This window comes from Ciconia boyciana, chromosome 9, assembly GCF_034638445.1.
Source record: "Ciconia boyciana chromosome 9, ASM3463844v1, whole genome shotgun sequence".
Taxonomy (NCBI): Eukaryota; Metazoa; Chordata; class Aves; order Ciconiiformes; family Ciconiidae; genus Ciconia; species Ciconia boyciana.
Window position 1 is genome coordinate 44,188,385 of NC_132942.1, and position 17,088 is coordinate 44,205,472.

At 42.4% G+C, this 17,088-nt stretch overlaps 1 protein-coding gene and 1 long non-coding RNA gene across 4 annotated transcripts in view; both read left to right on the plus strand.

Annotated features, from left to right (window-relative positions):
* The first annotated feature begins 5 nt into the window (after nt 1-5).
* On the plus strand, nt 6-15,330 carry LOC140656530 (uncharacterized). The gene is made up of 4 exons (XR_012044109.1): nt 6-192; nt 610-685; nt 14,330-14,388; nt 14,783-15,330. It is a non-coding gene; the product is annotated as an uncharacterized lncRNA (long non-coding RNA).
* A 1,067-nt stretch (nt 15,331-16,397) lies between these two features.
* BANP (BTG3 associated nuclear protein) overlaps nt 16,398-17,088 on the plus strand; it is a 154,622-nt gene continuing 153,931 nt past the window's right edge. For 2 of the 3 annotated variants that reach the window (XM_072873314.1, XM_072873313.1), the window contains exon 1: nt 16,398-16,519. The gene's annotated coding sequence lies outside the window, so the exon portion shown is untranslated. The remainder of the gene's footprint in view (nt 16,520-17,088) is intronic. The other variant, XM_072873315.1, reaches the window with a different exon arrangement.

The following is a 17,088-nucleotide window of genomic DNA, read 5'->3' on the forward strand; positions in this document are numbered from 1 at the left end:
CGCCGCCATGGCTCCCTCAGGGGAGCGGGCGGTTTCTCTGCCGGAGGCGAGGCGGTGGGGGTGGCCTCTGCCCAGCCGGCAGCTTTTCCTTCAGGGGCGGGCCGAGACTGGCTTTTACCGGCATTTTATCCTGTGACAACGTTAGAGAAGAGACCGCAGTTCCCTATGGGTGCGTGTTCGCCATTTCCCATGGTGAGGCTAATCCCTGTGCCTGACACCAAAAATGTATTTCCTCTCAGGGTGATAGATAGCATGAGGGCTTGCTTACGCACCTTAGGGAATTGGCATTTATTCTTGACTAGTTAGTTTTGCTCAAGTAGGAGGTTTCGGTTTCTCCTAGCTGAAGGTGGGCTGGAGCGTGATCCCTCTCCCACAAGAGATGGGTGGCCCTGGCGCAGCAGGGTCCTTGCCCCAAACTGCACACAGAAAAGTTAGGAGAAGTTAACATTACGGCCACTCTACCCAGCTGCATCGGTCCCAAAGGCTGGAGGCCAAAATAGGCCCACCTTGGGACAGTAAAAGGGGCCAATTCTGTCACCACTTGAGGCAGGCCTCGATGAAACCCTGGTTAAAACCTTGGTTACTCCTTGCATCTTTTCTGTGTTACAGCTGCCAGTGAGGAACACAAAGCAAAAAAGGAAAGCCTGTAGAAAGCTGACAGTGTCAGTGAAAGCACGGAGATAAAGTAAGTGTCCTTATTTGTGCCGGGTCCGTTGGGCAGCCAGGAGCAGAACACCACACCTCAGCTCCTGGCCTTCATCTTGCCACCTGCTTTGAATCATATTTCTTGGCTACTCTCTTAAAATCATTTTGCAAATCTGCATTTACCTTTTGGGGATTTTTAATCTTGTTAGGGTGAGTACTTTTGAATTTTCATGAGGAACCTGACGTAGCACTGAGAATGTTTTACTGAAACGGAGACAAGACTAGATACTCAACTAGAGTCAACCAAGAAGTGTTTGCTCTAGTTTACAACATTGTGTAAGAAGTCTCCATTGCATTCACAGTATAACATATTTAAAGTACACCTAAGTTGAGTAAGAGGAGGTTGAAATTTGGCAAGTGATTTGCTTTGAGTGGCTACCTGATCAGAAAACAAGTCATCAGATGTACAAAGACAAACAGCATGTGATCTTAGGATGTTAAACCGGGTTTAAATTTCAGTTTACTTCCTCCCCACGAAGATGTGCCTTCTTTAAAGCACAGTCTTTTTTTGTATAGTACGATTCAATTGCAAACATAATGAATTCTTGGTTTGACTCTCAATGTTTTTCAGGATGGCTAATTTACTATCCTCAACGTATAGCTTCCTGTAACTTAAAAAGAAGAGATAGGTATTTGATGAAATTGAAAACAGTTGCTGCCCATAAACGTCATTATTCATTCAGGCTTAATCACAGTTTGATAGCCTACTGATCATGGTTAGGCAACTATATTTAGCACAGGTCAGACGTGTCTGTTGCTGAAGCTACTTATGAGCAACAGGTAGCTCCCGGTCGTGAGGACAGACTGTATGAATGTCATGCTTAATTGCAGCAGGGAGCTCAGACATAGCTTCAGGTATTTTAATATTGAGCATAAACAAGTGATTCTAGGTTTTATTCTCATCTACTAACAAAACAAGGTTGTCATTCCTTCACATTCCATTCTTCCATGACATGTCCTCTAAATACAATTGATAATCTGGGGCAGTTTAGAAGTCACATCTACCAGATTAACTAATGTATGTATGCCCTATATCACAGTATAGATGCTTACTGTTGCAGAGCATAACCTGGTTTCTGTGCAACTATCACTTTTCTGTATGTTAAAAGCAGTTGGAAAAAAAGCCTCAAACTCTACTGCTTTACACTGTGGCATTAAGATGACCAAACTTTGTGAAGCTTTTTAGGGATTTGATCCTGCAAGGTTTTGAAAATTTAAAGTTTATTATAAAGCTACTAAGCTGAACAGAATGAGTCATTTATTGTGGGTTGAACAGCACAACTGAAGGAAAGTTCTTACGGCGTAGGCTTTCGGAAATGATGGGCTGTTCAGGTGCAAAACTGGAGAGAAATAACTTTGACCTACAATACCTTTGTTTTCCTTCTGAATACTTCACAGAATGATTCCAGGTTTACGTGCACATGCTGTTTCTTACTGAGCATAAAGTTCAGTAAAACTTTAGCATTTAATTAAAAAACCCCTTTTATTCTCCAGGGGATTAAAGAAAACCCTTCAAAATATCATCACAGTGGCAGTGAGATGGTTTGTTTTGGAAACTGCAGACAGAAAGGCAAAAACTACCTGTGCAAAAGGAAACATAAGCCCAAAACCTTATTCCCAGCACTTAGCCGGCGTGGCCAAAATCTTCTTTTCTGGTCCATTCCAGAAACAGAGTTTCTCCTTGGCCATGTCCCAGCTAGAGATGGTAGTTTATGCAAGAGAGACGTGGCTCACATGCAGCAAGCTGCAGAGAACATCAGCAGCCAGAATTACAATATCTCTGACAGCAGCTAGAATGACAATATCTCTGTCGTTCTCAAGTTTTTCCAAAATTGTTACGTTTCTGGACCATCTGGGAGGTTTCAGCTATGCTCTCTCTTGTTCCTGAACTGAGAGTGGTTTCTGTGTATAGGGAACACCGCAACCAGAAATCTGGCAATTGGCCTACTGGATGAGTTAAAGTGATACAGAATCTGTGCGGAAAGAGAAATAGAAACCTCACCTACTAGATCTGTTTTCAACTGTGCAAAGTTTTTTTTTTTTAAAAAGTGAGAATTAAGATAAAATGCAGTTTGCACACTTTGCTTTATGCACGCCTCATTTACAATCGGCTTACTGAGGAAGGGTCTAGTCTATTGTTTACCTTTGTTACATGTATATCTATGGTATTATCAGAATAGTTATAGTAAATATTGTAATAAAACAAGCATGACCAAGATGCGAGTCACCCGTGAAGAGAGATCTGCTACAAACAGACCTAATCTGTGCTTGATTTATTTTTTTTAAAACCTTCCAGGCAGACACAGTGATGGTCCATTTAATTTTATAGTATTTGGAGGCTTCTTACACTTGCACTGGGGTTTTTTCCTACCTTTCCCAGCTGAACTAGATGTATAGAGCCATTCAAATAGTCCTAATCTTTTGAATTATTTTCTATAATTAATTGCAGCTGTGGATGCTTTAACAGGTCTGTTTGGAGTAATTGTTAAAAAGTTCATTTAGTATTGATACAAGTATCAAAAGCTTTGGGGTGGGAGTCAAGATCCAGACGAAAATACAAGTTGTGTATATTACTGGATTATCCTTATTTACAACACAATTTCCAAGAAAATATTTTGAAGGCCACAATTCTATGGTAAAAATCCAAAATAAATTCAGTTAAATGAAAAGATTTACTACCAGTTTACACTGTTGTAAACTTGATTTAAAGAGACAAAACATTTTTCAATGTTTCATTTTAAAATTCCCTTTAATTATCTTGGGGAGGAGAGCGTTCTCACATGTGGGTTACAAAATTAGAAGAAAGAGTATGGAAATTAATTCAGGTCGTTGTCAAGTAAGAACGAGGGGTAAAATTACTCAGCTTCAGTGGATTTCAGTCTTCATGGTTTTAATCTTTAAAAAGAAGGAAAAAAAAAAAGACCTGTTGAATAAAGCACTTTGATTTGTTTCCACAGGGACTTTCAAACAAGCTTCACCCAGCTCTGAAGTAAAACAGGCAGGACAGCACAGTGGGAACAGTTGAGAAACCCCACCCCCTTGAAGGAAATATGTTTTTGTCCTAAGTTGAGCAGGGGTGCTTTCCATAGCAACAAATTCTGAATTAGAAAAATAAAAACAAACATATTACTGAAACTCAATAAAGAACCATTTTAAACTCGAAAGGACCATGGCTCTCCTTCAGCCACTTGGATTGAATATTACAGAGGAAATCCAAGATAGGTTGATTTCTTTGAAGCTTTTTAGTATCAATCAAGATTTTAGAGGATAACAGTGATGGTTGGCTGAGGTCCATCATGACAAGGTGTTGAAAGTTCTGCTGAATTGATGTCAGATGTGGACTGTGATGTAGGCCAGTTTATTGATAAACAGTCCAGTGCTTTTTATCAAACGGATGTAACTGATGGAGTACTCTAAGCTCAACAGGAAAGCAGCAGCAGATTGTGAAATGCTGAGCTTTTCTCTGCTTCCAGAATGTTTGGCTGAGATAGGAGCCTGGATGAGAAGGCAGTGGCTGAGGCTAAGTCCAGATAAGGAGGAGGTAATTCCAGTTGGCAAGGTAAAGCAAACAGAGGCTTTATCTTTTCTGTATAAAAACATTTGCTAAAATTATGCATGCAGGCTCAGTAACTCAGCATGGAAAGGGCTTAGAAGACATCTCATGGACAATTTGTGTAGTTACTGCAATTGTATGTGCAGTCCTGGAGATGGCACACCTGGATTGTGTGTCATTGCTGTGCTTATACAATTCTTCTAAAAAGACTTGAAGGATTCTGCTTTTCTTGTAACTTCTTCTAAAAGGATAAGAAAGAAAAAAGCCATTTGGGTGTGCTCTGGCAATAATTACTAGGGTGAGGGTATACTCCATAGACTTAAAACCCTATGAAAAGCATTTCCAGCAACTCCCTTTCTATTGTACTAAAAGGTGTCTGAAACCACGGCCTCCATGTATTGTGACAGGATACCACAGAGCTTAGTACAGACATCCACTGCGGTAGTCCACGCGACTAGAAATTTTTATGTATAAGCCATGATTCTCAGCAATGTTTCTACAGTTCTTTCCCAGTGAATTGCAAAAAAATACTTTTGTCCTTGTGGGAACACAAGGGGAATCCAGAAGAGGCACTGGGAAGTGTCAGCCTTTGAATTGTTTAACCTATGTCCTCACAGCAAATGTCCCAGTTAACTGCCAAGTGCAAGCATCGCCACCCAGCTCGGTGAGAGACTACTTCTGTGTGTGGGAAGGGTGAGGGGAGAAAGGTAAGAGATGAAGTTCGGGAAAATGGTGAACTTTGCATTGAAGACATTACCTAAGAGCTCAATAGTCCAGTTTTACCGTTTCTTTGATCAAGTTTTTGTTACTGAAAGGGCTGTTTGTACTGTCAGCTGTGAATAGCCAATTTTAATCGAATGTGCTTTTCACTTTGAATGCATGTTGTGCACAGGGTCTAGCCACCAGATGGGAGGAACCCACAGGCTGGCTTCTTCAGAGTTAGCGTCTATTCACTGGCAGCCGAAACCAGCCATTCCAAAGATAGCGTTTTCCTGAATCAGTTTGTTTTGGCATTTCCTGCATGAATGTCACGGAGCAGAGAAAGATTTAAGTAATAAATAGCATCTGTCTTAAATGGAAAAGAGGAATGTGCGTAAAAAGAGTTAGATAGCAATTGTAGTTAATTTAATCAGCAATGGTCTTATGATTGAACAGCCTTGTACAATCTCTTCCTGGAATGTTTGTTACCATGAAGGGAATTTTGGTTTCTCAGTAGTTTCCCATGGACGAGTGTCCACAGCAAAAAATATGGCATCATTTAGCCCCTTGCTGGAAGCAGATGGACCATGGGTAACCATAAATAATTACTTTCTCCATCACATGTGGAGACCTAGAGATCTCAGCTTTTCTCCAGTTTGCCTTCGTAACTCCACTGAACAATTTCAAATAATTTTCCTAGAGTAATACTTTTACTGATGAAACAGAAACATAACACTTAATTGTAATATGTTCCATTCCTGAAGTTTTTAATTCTGGGCCATAAAAATTGGTGGTATATTAATACTGAACAAGCAGAAGAATTAGGAACTGTGTAGAGGGATTCTGTGCTGCTGATTCATGGGTTTAATTACTTTTTTAATAAAGGATGTTGATTTATATTGTCTGTGTGGCTTCTGAAATGCGAAGTCGTCGGACTTGCAATGAATATTCACTTGCAATCTTAGTTTGTGTCTTCAAATATAAAAATAATTCATAAATAATAAAAAATAATGAATAAAAATACAGAATAATGACAGAACTTTTTGACCACAATTACAGTGGATTCTCTGGATTCCCCCTCTGAAGCAGTCATTCATATCACTGCACACGATGAGCAGTATTGCATGAGCCCGAGCATTAGTCTTACTGGTACCGGTTTGGGTTTAGCTGTTGAATCTCCAACACTGAAAAAGTTTGCCGATAAACTGCAGATAAAGGAGCGATACAGACATTGCTTGTGACTACTAGAATGAATTCTCTCATATGCACGCATCCTTGGGTAGAGTGAGCGTACATACAGTTGTACAGCCTAATTAACACACCTAATTAATATGAATTCATTAGAAAAACTACTATTACATGCACCTAATTAATATGAATTTGTTAGAAAAGCTATTTTATAAGGCTGAATCATTGCTTCTCTAAACATTACTGTAGTGCTTTTCTTTGAAGAGATAAACAATGTCTTTTTTTCCATTATTTTAATAGGAAAAAAATGAAGTTTCTCAGCATGCCTGTAAAGAAAAAACTGGTAGGGAAGGAAGTAAAAGTTTAAGAGACTTTTGAGCTGTACTAAGAAAGCTCTGCACAGGTCAGAAAAGGGAAAAATACTGTCATGAATGCATGTGTGACTCAAATTTTGCATTAGGAATTAGGCTCTTTCTTGTGGTTGTATCACGAGTAAAACAAATCAGTGCTAATCTTGCTTCTAGAAGTAGGCATCTTCTCTAGATGTAAAAGGCACCTTTTCAAAATGAAGGTGAAGTGCTCTATTAACAAGTTATGCTACTAGATTGAAGTACCCATCCTGTTTTAAGCTTTCAGAATACAATTCACATTCTTTATTCTGAGTAGCAAAAAAAAGGAGAAAATTCAGACTGAGAACTCTGAAAACCATCACAAACACTGTATCTTTCTAAGAACTGCTCTGAATTATTTCTGATGTGCTGAGGAACAGGGAAGCTTGTGTGCTGTGTACTACATAAAGCTTCCATGTCTAGGAATATATACAACACGGGGCACATTGCACTCAGCAGCTAATCTGCCAGGTTTTTTGAAATGCTAGTCACTCAGTGGCAGAAAATATTTTGGCGTCATCTTCAAAAATGTGTTTACAAGTGTAGAGCTATTAAACACTGAACGTTACTGAATATTTCTTCTAGCTTTCAATGTAAACAAAGCCTTGTGCTTGTCTCCATTCTGCTTTGGTTTATATCTGTCACAAAATCAGCTGGTTTCTCATCAGTTAAGTAAATACAAAATTTGTCATTTGATAATTTAAATAGAAGGGAATTGCATCTCGGTATTCAAGGAGGGATCTGTCTGTTCTTTGGGAAAAGTTAGTAAGCTGAATACATTTACAGAGAAAAAAAATAGGAAACAAAAGGATTTCCTAGATGTAAAAAAATTACTATTGTTCCAGCTGACGTTATCTGCACACAGGCGAGTAGACACACAGTCTCTGGCTGGCCTAATCTTATTTGTAGGTAAGTTAATCAGTATTTTAAGTAACTAAATCTTTGACATCTTCCAGTAGCATCCTGCATCTCAGGAAGTGGTTCACTGGAGTTCTCCTATACACCACATTTGGAGGGTTTTGTGGTTTCTATTAGGCCTCATTTTCAAAATTAAACATTGTAGTGTCTATGAAATTCAAAGTCACTCAGAATCAATTTGCGCTAAATATGCTTTGAATTACACTTACAAATACAGTTTTCATTGAAACCAGTCAAAACCTTGCAGGACAAAATTAAAAATTAATTGTTGTATGGTCTGTTTCTTCATTGTAGTTACAAGTGAAAGTCACAAACAACCCAATAACACTGACACAGCAGAAATAACAAAGATCAATGTTTTAATCCTGCACATGGAGATAAATCATGCAATTCAATAAGGTATTCCTCTTTCTGGTTTCTCTCATTCTATTCACTCTTTTTTCTTTACTCTTTCAGTCACATTCTCAAATTTCCCTTTTTGGTTCCCTGACACATAAGAAAGAAGAGCAACACTTAACTACATTTGGTGTCTTTGTACCTCTGCATCTCTCTTATGCAGGTATCCAGTACTATTTTGATAAAATGAAATACACTTACATGCATCATTCCTGTTTTTACGAGTGCAGGCGGCCAGACTGCAGAGTCGTGCTGGCACTGCTGGTGGACTCCAGATAGTTTTCAGCTGCTTGTATAAAAGCGCCAGGGCATTTGCCTTCACACTATTCATTGCTATCACCTTGGCAATTGAAATCTTCAGTTTGTCAAAGAGCCAGAGGAGCTTTCCAGAGTCCAGCAAGCTATCAACACAAAGAGGAGGGAAAAAATCCTGTGGATATACAGCTTCAAGATAACTGAGGGGTCTCCAGACCTATTTATAAAAAATTTGAGAGCACCCTTTCCTGGTTGGAGAGGTGGAGCTAACCAAGTAGTTAATTTTCAACTTGTCCCTGGACTGGCTTCTTCATTGGCTCTACATTTTGTTGGAGGGCTGGCTAGTTGATGATTATTCTACATGTGCTTTCCAGGTTCTTTCTCATCGGGCTCCAGGAACACCAAAGGGTTACAGAAACCACTCTGTTGTATGCAAGGAGAGGTTTCTTATCATTTCTTCATGCATACATTCTTTGAATTTGAGTAGTTGTATATTTGAATACTGATAGCTAAGAATTGCTATCATTAACAGCTGCAATTCTGAGGACTGGTGACTGCTCCAACTGAGGCATTCACAGAAATCTAGTAGATGTACAGGGCTTGCCCAGGAGAACAGGAAGGGGAGCAGCCTCCTGCAGAAGAGCATTTTAGCTCCAAGCACATAATTCAGTACCATTGCAGCCTCAAGGTGAGGAATTTGTTCTTCTGAACTGTCAGAGATGTCCCATAAGACACATAATTTTGTATAGACAGAAACAGACATAAGGAACTATCATTACTCCTCTCACATTCCACTTGGACCCAGCTGAATTTTGTTTTGTTTTTTTCTCCAGTGGGGAGAACAGATTGCGATGTTTTTGTGACCTATGCTTTTTAGGGATGAAAGCATGAACGATGTTACTCTTTTATTATTTACACATGCAATTCCAATAACTTTGTTACCTTATGTGAAAGATCTGTATAGAGAGCCCATCGTTTCATTTTCTTTGGGATGTTTGCTCTTCCTCCCATAGCTGCAATCCATGTAAATGGCACAGACACAGGTAGCTTCAGAGTTAGAGCTGTAGTTTCTCAGGCCAAGCACAGAAATACAGGCAAGCAATTAATCCTCTAAAGACTTCTCATAATGTTACAGATTATAATAGGCCAAATGGGAATGGAGAGCCATTAGGAAAGGGTGCCTGGGCATGTCAGGGAGCAGCAAGGGCCTGCTGCTCTCCAAGGAGAGGGGAGTGGGGAGCCAGGGATGACCCCAGCAAAGGCAGTGCCCTCACCAGCAAGGTGCCGTCCCACCGAGGCTGAGCACAGCAGGCAGAGCTGGCCGCTGGCAAAAGGGTCCACTGACAGTCCCAAACACTGCAAGTGACAAACCAGGTCCAAGGTCCAACCAGAGAGCCCAGACAGGAGCAAAAGGAGACAGGGCCAAAGACAAGCAACAACAAGGGTCCAAAGTCCTTCCTAGAGACAGAACCAAAGACAAACCTGAAGACAAGTGCCTGAACAACAGAGCTTAGGGGCCCAGGCTTGGGCTTAAGTGGGCTCCTGGCCCATGGGCAGGGCTGTGGGTGAGGCTTGTCAAGGCCATTAAGGCTTGTTAGTGCCCTCAGGGTCATGACAGCACAGAAGTGTTGTGGAGCCTTTAATAATTCTCACAGTAGTATTTACAGAATCTGTGTGATTGTTTTCCTCCATTAAGTACATAGGGGGCATATTTTGAAACCTACAGAATCTATCAACGACAGAGCAAGCAGAAATGATAAGACTATTAACATTCTGCCATTAAAAATTTGCCATTAAAAGCCACTCCTTTCTTAATCCATAAGATTACCTGTGAAATATTTTTCAATAGTTTGTTTTGGTTTTTTTTACTTAACAAACTGTGGTGTTTTGCATTAGAAACTTACTTGTTTGGTGAGATTTTCATTAAACATATGCATGTCTGTCATCTCTTATCACACAGGGTGTAAGTGCAAGGCTCAGGCTGGGGGAGTCCTCTTTAGTGTCCTTAAGTGGCAAGCTTATCTGTGCTATTTACTATTCCAAAACCTACTATTTAGGAGAGTCTTTCTTAATGCTTGTCATTTATTGCCTCAGCTGCCTGCTTCAGAGTATCTAAGAGCAAGTCATTGTCAGCTAGGAGTTCTGCCCGAAGAACTGCAGAATCAAACTTCTGTTGTTGTTCATAATTGTGGGTAATTATGTATGCGGAGTGTGGCTGTATACAATGGAAATGTGCTTACTTTGTTTTCACAGAAACTAGAGAAGTAAAAATCTAGAAATTTCTGGCTGTTACTGCCCCTCTGACTTCTGCTGTAAGTGCTTCCGGACTGGACAGAGAGGATCAATACTTGTGTTTTTTTTTCTGATGCTTACTAGAGGGTTGCCAGTACTTACATTCTGGTTAACTTCAAATGATTGCTGTTAGTTGCAGAGAGAAAATTACCTCCTCGATTTAGTGTTTCAAGAAATCCGATTCTCCTGGCATCATGCTTGCAAGGGTGTTCCTGTCCTAATATTGTCTCAGTTGCAACATTGGCAAGTCAAAACCAATAATTCAGAAAAAAATATAGTCTTAAAGTTTTACTGTAATTAAAAAGGTACAATGAAAGTGATTTCATAATTAACATTTTCCTCACCTAGTTATTGTTGTATAACAGCTGAGAGGACAATCGGTCAAGTAGTGGGAAGCTGCCTGGGATGGTATTGCTGCTGAGAAGTCCATGTGAAACCCCTATGGAATAGCTAAAATATCACCTAGGGCAGCTTTCACAAAGCAGTCAGGTCATTACTGGGTGGCCTTTAACAGTCATTTCTCTGTGCTTTGGCTCACACTTCCCATGTTAGAGATTACTTCAGCCTAAGGGAAGCTTTTCTTTGATGTCCAGATTTTGCTAGGACACTTAGTAATGCGGAGCTCACCAGCCTGCTAACCACCTCTACTCCCTTCAGTTTTTCATTGTCTCTCTTGAATTAGGGGTCCCCAAACAGGACAGAATATTCCAGATGTGTCCTCACAAGTGCTGAGTAGTGGGGAATAGTCACTTGATGTGCTGGCCGTGCTCTTTCTAATAAAGCTTACTATGCCATTAACCTTCATCACTGCAAGGGTGTGTTGCTGCTACATGTTCAACTTGTCCTCCGGCACCTGCAGTGCTTTTCTCCAGAGCTTTTTCGCCCTAGCAGTCAGTCCCCAGGTTGTACCGAAGCATGGGATTATACCATCCCAAGTGCAGCACTTGGCATTTGCCTTTGTTGTACTTCATGAGGTTCCAGCTGAGCTGGCTTGTCAGGAGCGCTCTGAGTGGTAGCCCTACCATCCTGCCTATGACAAACGCGGTGTTACATGGAAACTTGCTGAGGGGACATTCTGTCACTCTGGCCACTCTGATGAACGTTTACACTTAGTTTATTTTACCTCTCACACCTGAAAAAATGGGGTTACATTGCGAATAATTTTAAACGTATCTAAATGGATGCAGGTCCAGAACTAGGAGAGGGTCAAATTCTGCTTAGAATAATAGCATTAATGATACATTGATGCTATGTAACATTCCGTATCTGGATTTCTGAAAAAAATATATGAAGATGGGGACTACGCACTGAATGAAAAAGCAGTTCTCAGGCAACCCTCCGTCTGAAGAAAAGGATAAAATCCTCTAAAATCAGTAAGCGTGACGAGCTCCCTTTTAGGCTTTTGATAATCCCAGTGGATTAAAAAAGACTGATGATGATAATGGTACCTGACCAAGTAAATGTGGTCTGTGGCAAACTTGAACAAAGCTGGGCAAACTAGCAAATACTGGGCAAAGATATCAGCTGTGTAACAGGTAAAAGGGCAGCAGAAACAGCTGTGAGCGTGATCCTGGGAAGATCACAGTTGGGCAAAGTGCAAATACAGAGCTTGTTCGAATGGCAGATTTCTGAGAAGGGGAATAGCCTCCTATCATTTTTTTTTTCCATGATGTATACAGCGAGATGGAACACTATGTAAATAAATAAGAGAACATTGAGATCATGCTTGACCCTTCTCACCTTATTTCTCAGACTGGCAAAAATGACCTTGTAAGACCATGGACTTTGACCAGCTGGGTGACCAAATGTGTAACGATGTTTTTCTCTCTGCTGTGGGAATTCAAGGCCTTTTCTTCCATCCTCATGAAAATTAGGAGTGTCTTCATTGAATGAACTGGAGTTTACTCAGCATAAAACAGAAGCGAGATCAGAGTCAGAACAGAAAATGCCTGTGTCTTGCCTGAAGTCATAGAGCTAGCTGAAGGAGATTCAGGAGCAAAACCCACTTGATCCTGACCTGTTTTCTGTAATAAAATCAAAGAACAATTCTGAGAGAATTGAAAATGGACATGGTGTCTGAAAAGTAAGTGATGAAGAAGTATGTACTTGGAGGAGGAGAACTGACCAGTTTTCAACAGCAGAGAAGTTGTCTGCTGATAAAAGGAGAAATGCTGCAGCAAGTTTACAAATAGCATTAATATTACCATTGTTTAAAAAATGTATTTTATATAACTTTTAATTAAGTGTCACTACATCACAAGATAGTGCATGCTACGTTCACAAGGATGTGCTTGTGTCCCTCTGCAGTTAGGAGAGTTAGTATATAGAAAATGAATAAAGTAACTCAAACGGAAACTGAATAAACAGGGGATCTTCAAGTACTCTCTTTGTTTTTAATAGCATAGGATGTGATCAAGGATTTTATCCATGGGAAAGAAAATTATTCCTACGGAGTTCTTATGGCAAATACTCTGGAGTTACTTCTGTGCCCTGATCACATCTTCTGTGTTCTTCATGCCTTTGTTTCTATATTCTCATGCTCAGCAGTGAGTATAATTATGAATGCCTGTCACTTGTTTAAACAAATGCTTTGTTTGGCAACCTTTGTTTTCCTGCTGCTGATGCAGCTGCAAAATTGTGTGCACAGTGTGTTAATTTTTTACCTTTGATGCTATGGTAAGTTTTTTTTTTTCCTAACAAAAAAAAAGGAAACCAATGAATGAGATACCAATCTCTCTTGATCCACACAAAACATGTGAAAGCAGCAACTTCCTTAGGAAACAATGGTAAATGAATGCTGATACAACGGTAAAATAAGCTAGATATTTCCTGGAACCAAATGATTCTTCGTAACATGACAGAGAAAAGTTAGCACATACATAAAATACAAGAGAGAGAGAGACTAAAAAAAGAGGATGAAAAAGGTGAGGAAATAAACCAGCAAAGAAATATCTTGTTATTTTATTTGGGTCAACAGACTAACGGGGCATCAGGATATATTTTCTTCTATAAAATTAAAAAAATGAAATTTTTAGCAACCTGAAGTTCTTATTCATTTTTATAAGGGGAAGGAAAATAAGAATGGATTTGATGTAGGCACTTGAGCAAGTTACCATGGTTTAAATCAGAATATAACTTACAGTGTATCAACTTCTTCCTGGTGCTTGTTCATGGGCAGTGTCTTATCCCATGGTAAAGTGAAGCCTTCATTCACTAGAGGGGGAATTACACTGAATTTCATTACATGATTGCAGAAATATTCAGGTGAGCACATTTTTGAAAGCTCATAAAGCTTAGGAGGTTGTGAAGCACAGGCAACAATTATCCTTGGGTAAGTCATTCATGTGTTGGTACTGTAAATTAAAGAGTAAAAGCCAAATTTGGGCCTTCTGATTTAAGCACAAAGGAGGTCTCCGCTGTGAGGTTGTGAACAGAAAGAGCCTCTTTCTTCTGCTGTTTACCGACGTTTTCTGTCATACTTTATGCTGCGTGAAGAGTATGTCATATCTGGCTGTGTCAATCTCAAGGGGAACAAGGGGTAGGCTATGATAACAAGAGTCTCTTCATGTTTTATTGGTGTAATTCAAAATTTTAAAAGGAAACGGCCCCTGCTTTGGAAGAAATGGTAGGGAAAAGAAATCTGAAATCCTATCTCTGGTAAAGAGGGAAAAAAGTCTTTCAAGAGGGAAGTTAATTGTATATTCCGGATTGCTGTAATGATCAGAGTGGACTGACTTGCTAGCAGAAGGTAGTGCTGCAGCCTTTCTTAGTGATAAATCGCTGTATTATTTTATTATGATGTTGCACGCTCTGATCAAAGATGTAGACATCAGTTGGATCCTGCCAGTATTTCCTGCAGTTAATTTGACGACCATAGGTGAATAGTATAATTGCTTTATGACAATGAAATTTTTTCTGTTTTGTATTGTTTTAGCTGAGAAATTATTTACTGGCTATACAGAGAGGAGCGGGATCTCACATCCTCAGCAGAACGTGAGTTAATAATTTCTGGGAGAGAATGTACCGATGAGAAAACAGGACAGGTTTATGTTGGATTCGGTTTATGATAGCAAAAGCTTTTACTAGCAGCTTTCCACAGCAGGTAAGTACGCTGATATTTATGCCACTGGTTTTCTAGCTGGGACCTGGCAATTGCTTGAGTGCAGCAGAAACTGTTTGACAAATCTGTTGCAGGGCAAATCTGTGCAGCAAAGCGTGAAATTATCCTGTGTGAAAAGTCAGTTTATAAGTAGTTTAACCTTTGAACTTCCTAATCTGCTTGTGAAGGAAGAGAACACAATAAATAAATCAACAGACTCAGCTGAACAGTTACAAATCTGGAGGCAGAAGCAAAGGTTTTCCTAACACACCGGTTGTTAATTCCCAGGCTCACAACAACTCTTCGATACTGAAAACACCAGCTTGAGAAGTCACTACGAGCACTTTCGAAGAAAGGCACGGCGCATGTGCCTCTGTCAGCATAAGTTTCCTTGCCTGAAACATGAAATCCCTCAAGTCCCGTTCTCTGACTCTCCATAACTCCTAGACAGATGAGCAGGAGGAATTGCTGGTCTCCTGGGGTCTGAAACACTTTCGAAACTGGAGCTTTTGTGATGTGCACCGTTTAATTTCATACAGGTACAAAAGTCCTGCAGTGGACACATTGAGTTTGAACATGACAAAGCTACAGAGCCTGAGAACAGCATTTCAAACCACTAGTCCAACAGCTCCATTTAGACATAGGTCTGTAGGTGTCAGGGTAGCCAATTACAGCTGAACCAGAGTGGATTCAATTGCATGTCATGACACTGCAGAACTGAATTAAGCATCTCATTTAAGGAATATTTTTATGCAGAAGTCTGAAAGTCACCGCTGGCTATGCTAAAGCTGAAAAATGAAGTATGATGATGGTCTTGTTTGGGCAACACTGTGATATATAAGGATATAGGAAAATAATCTAATCTTTGTCTTCTTGACTTCTTTCAGAGCTACTTGCATGCTTCCTCCGTGCTTCCTTTTTGTGCTTTTGCATATTTTTATCATTCCCAGAAGGTTAACAGAAGGTTTTCCACCTTCGCCCAGTCATTCTGTTCTCACACCAAATGCAGGAACGAAGCAACAGAAGGATCAGTCTGATGAGCTAATTTAGCAAATTCCCACTTGCTGCCTGTTCTTCAGCTGTGTTCTGAGCATGGCGACATTTTTCTCCTTAATGTGACAGCTCACATTCAGATCATCCCATTTCAGTGGTGGAAGCGCTAAGGAGCCATTTGAGCAGGGAGAAATTTAATGGCAGGACCAGAGAAAGGAATAGGAAAAGGGAACGCGTCAGTGTGTGAATGGCTCAGTGCAGGCGGCTCTTGAGGTGCAGATATACGTTTAATCTGCTGGCTGACAATTCCGCTGGCCAAATCTTGTGGCTACATCGCCTGGCAGGTCTGGAAACGCTTAAGAAAAAAGAGATGTGACACTGGAGTTTGCAGTAGACGCTGCCGGAGAAGGAATCGCAGAGCTGTGCCCAGCAGGACGTGATGGCAGGCTGCGGGACATCACCGCACAAGCCATACGGCTGCGTTGTCCGAAACGCTGGCAGGTCTGTCACCGTCCTGGGGCGCACGGCAAGATCCTGCTGTGGCATCCCGCTCCGAGCAAGAGGGTTCTGTGGAGCCCTCAGGGTTGTGGCAAGGCCGGGTGCGTGCCTCAGGGTGAACAGGGGAGAGAGAGGGGAGATTGTGTGGATGTGTGTGGGTATAGTGCGTGTGTGTGGGTATGGTGTGTGAGGCGTGGGGGTGTCGCCTGTGGGGTGTGTGGTGCGGACTACAATTCCCGGCATGCACTGCCCCAGGCGCGTGTACTACAGGTCCCGGCCTGCTCGGCGGGGGCGGCAACGAAGAGCCGACGAGCTGCCCTCTGGGAATTGTAGTCTCTCCCGGCGGCGCGTCGGTGAAGGGCGGCCGGGAGGCCGCGCCCCCCGTGCGCCTGCGCGGGCGCTCGGGGCGGGAGGGGGCCGAGCGGGCGCAGCGCGGCGGCGCCTGCGCGCTGAGGAGAGGGAGATCTCTCGCGAGGAAGGACGCCATTATCGCAGCCGCTCGACAAACACCACGAGAATTCGGCACCGCACACGGTAACCGCGGCGCCCCGCGGCCGGACGGCTGGGGCTGAGCTCCCGGGGGGCCTGACGGCGGGCGTATAGCCCCGGCCCTCACAGCCTTCCCGCTCCTCACAGCGCCGCCCGAGCACCCGGGCCGCGAGGCGGCGGCTCTGGGGAGGGGCCGAGGCGGGGGGGCCGCGGGCCCCCGCCTCCTCACCCGGACGGGGCGGGGGGGGCGACCGGGGACTCGCCTCCTACCGCCGCGGGACGCCGGAGCTGGGCCCTCCGCGGGGGGCTGCTCTTCATCGCCTCGCTCCCCGCCTGCTCTCTCCGCGCTCAGGCCTGGGGAGGGGTGTCACCCCCTCGCTGGGGCGCCTCAGTCCTGGCCCCTGCTCTTGCTGCTGCTGCGGGGGGCCGCTGGTCACCCCTGCGGGGCGTGCGGCGTTTACGGTGGAGGGTCTGGGCTGTCCCTTCCCCGGCAGTGTCCCCGAAGACCGTGCCCTTTCTCTCCCCCACCTCCCCGAGGCTTGTGTTTTCTCGTTTTGAAGGACGGGGCAGGTTTGAGCCTCCCCTCTCTCGGGTCGCGCACACGCTGCACTGCA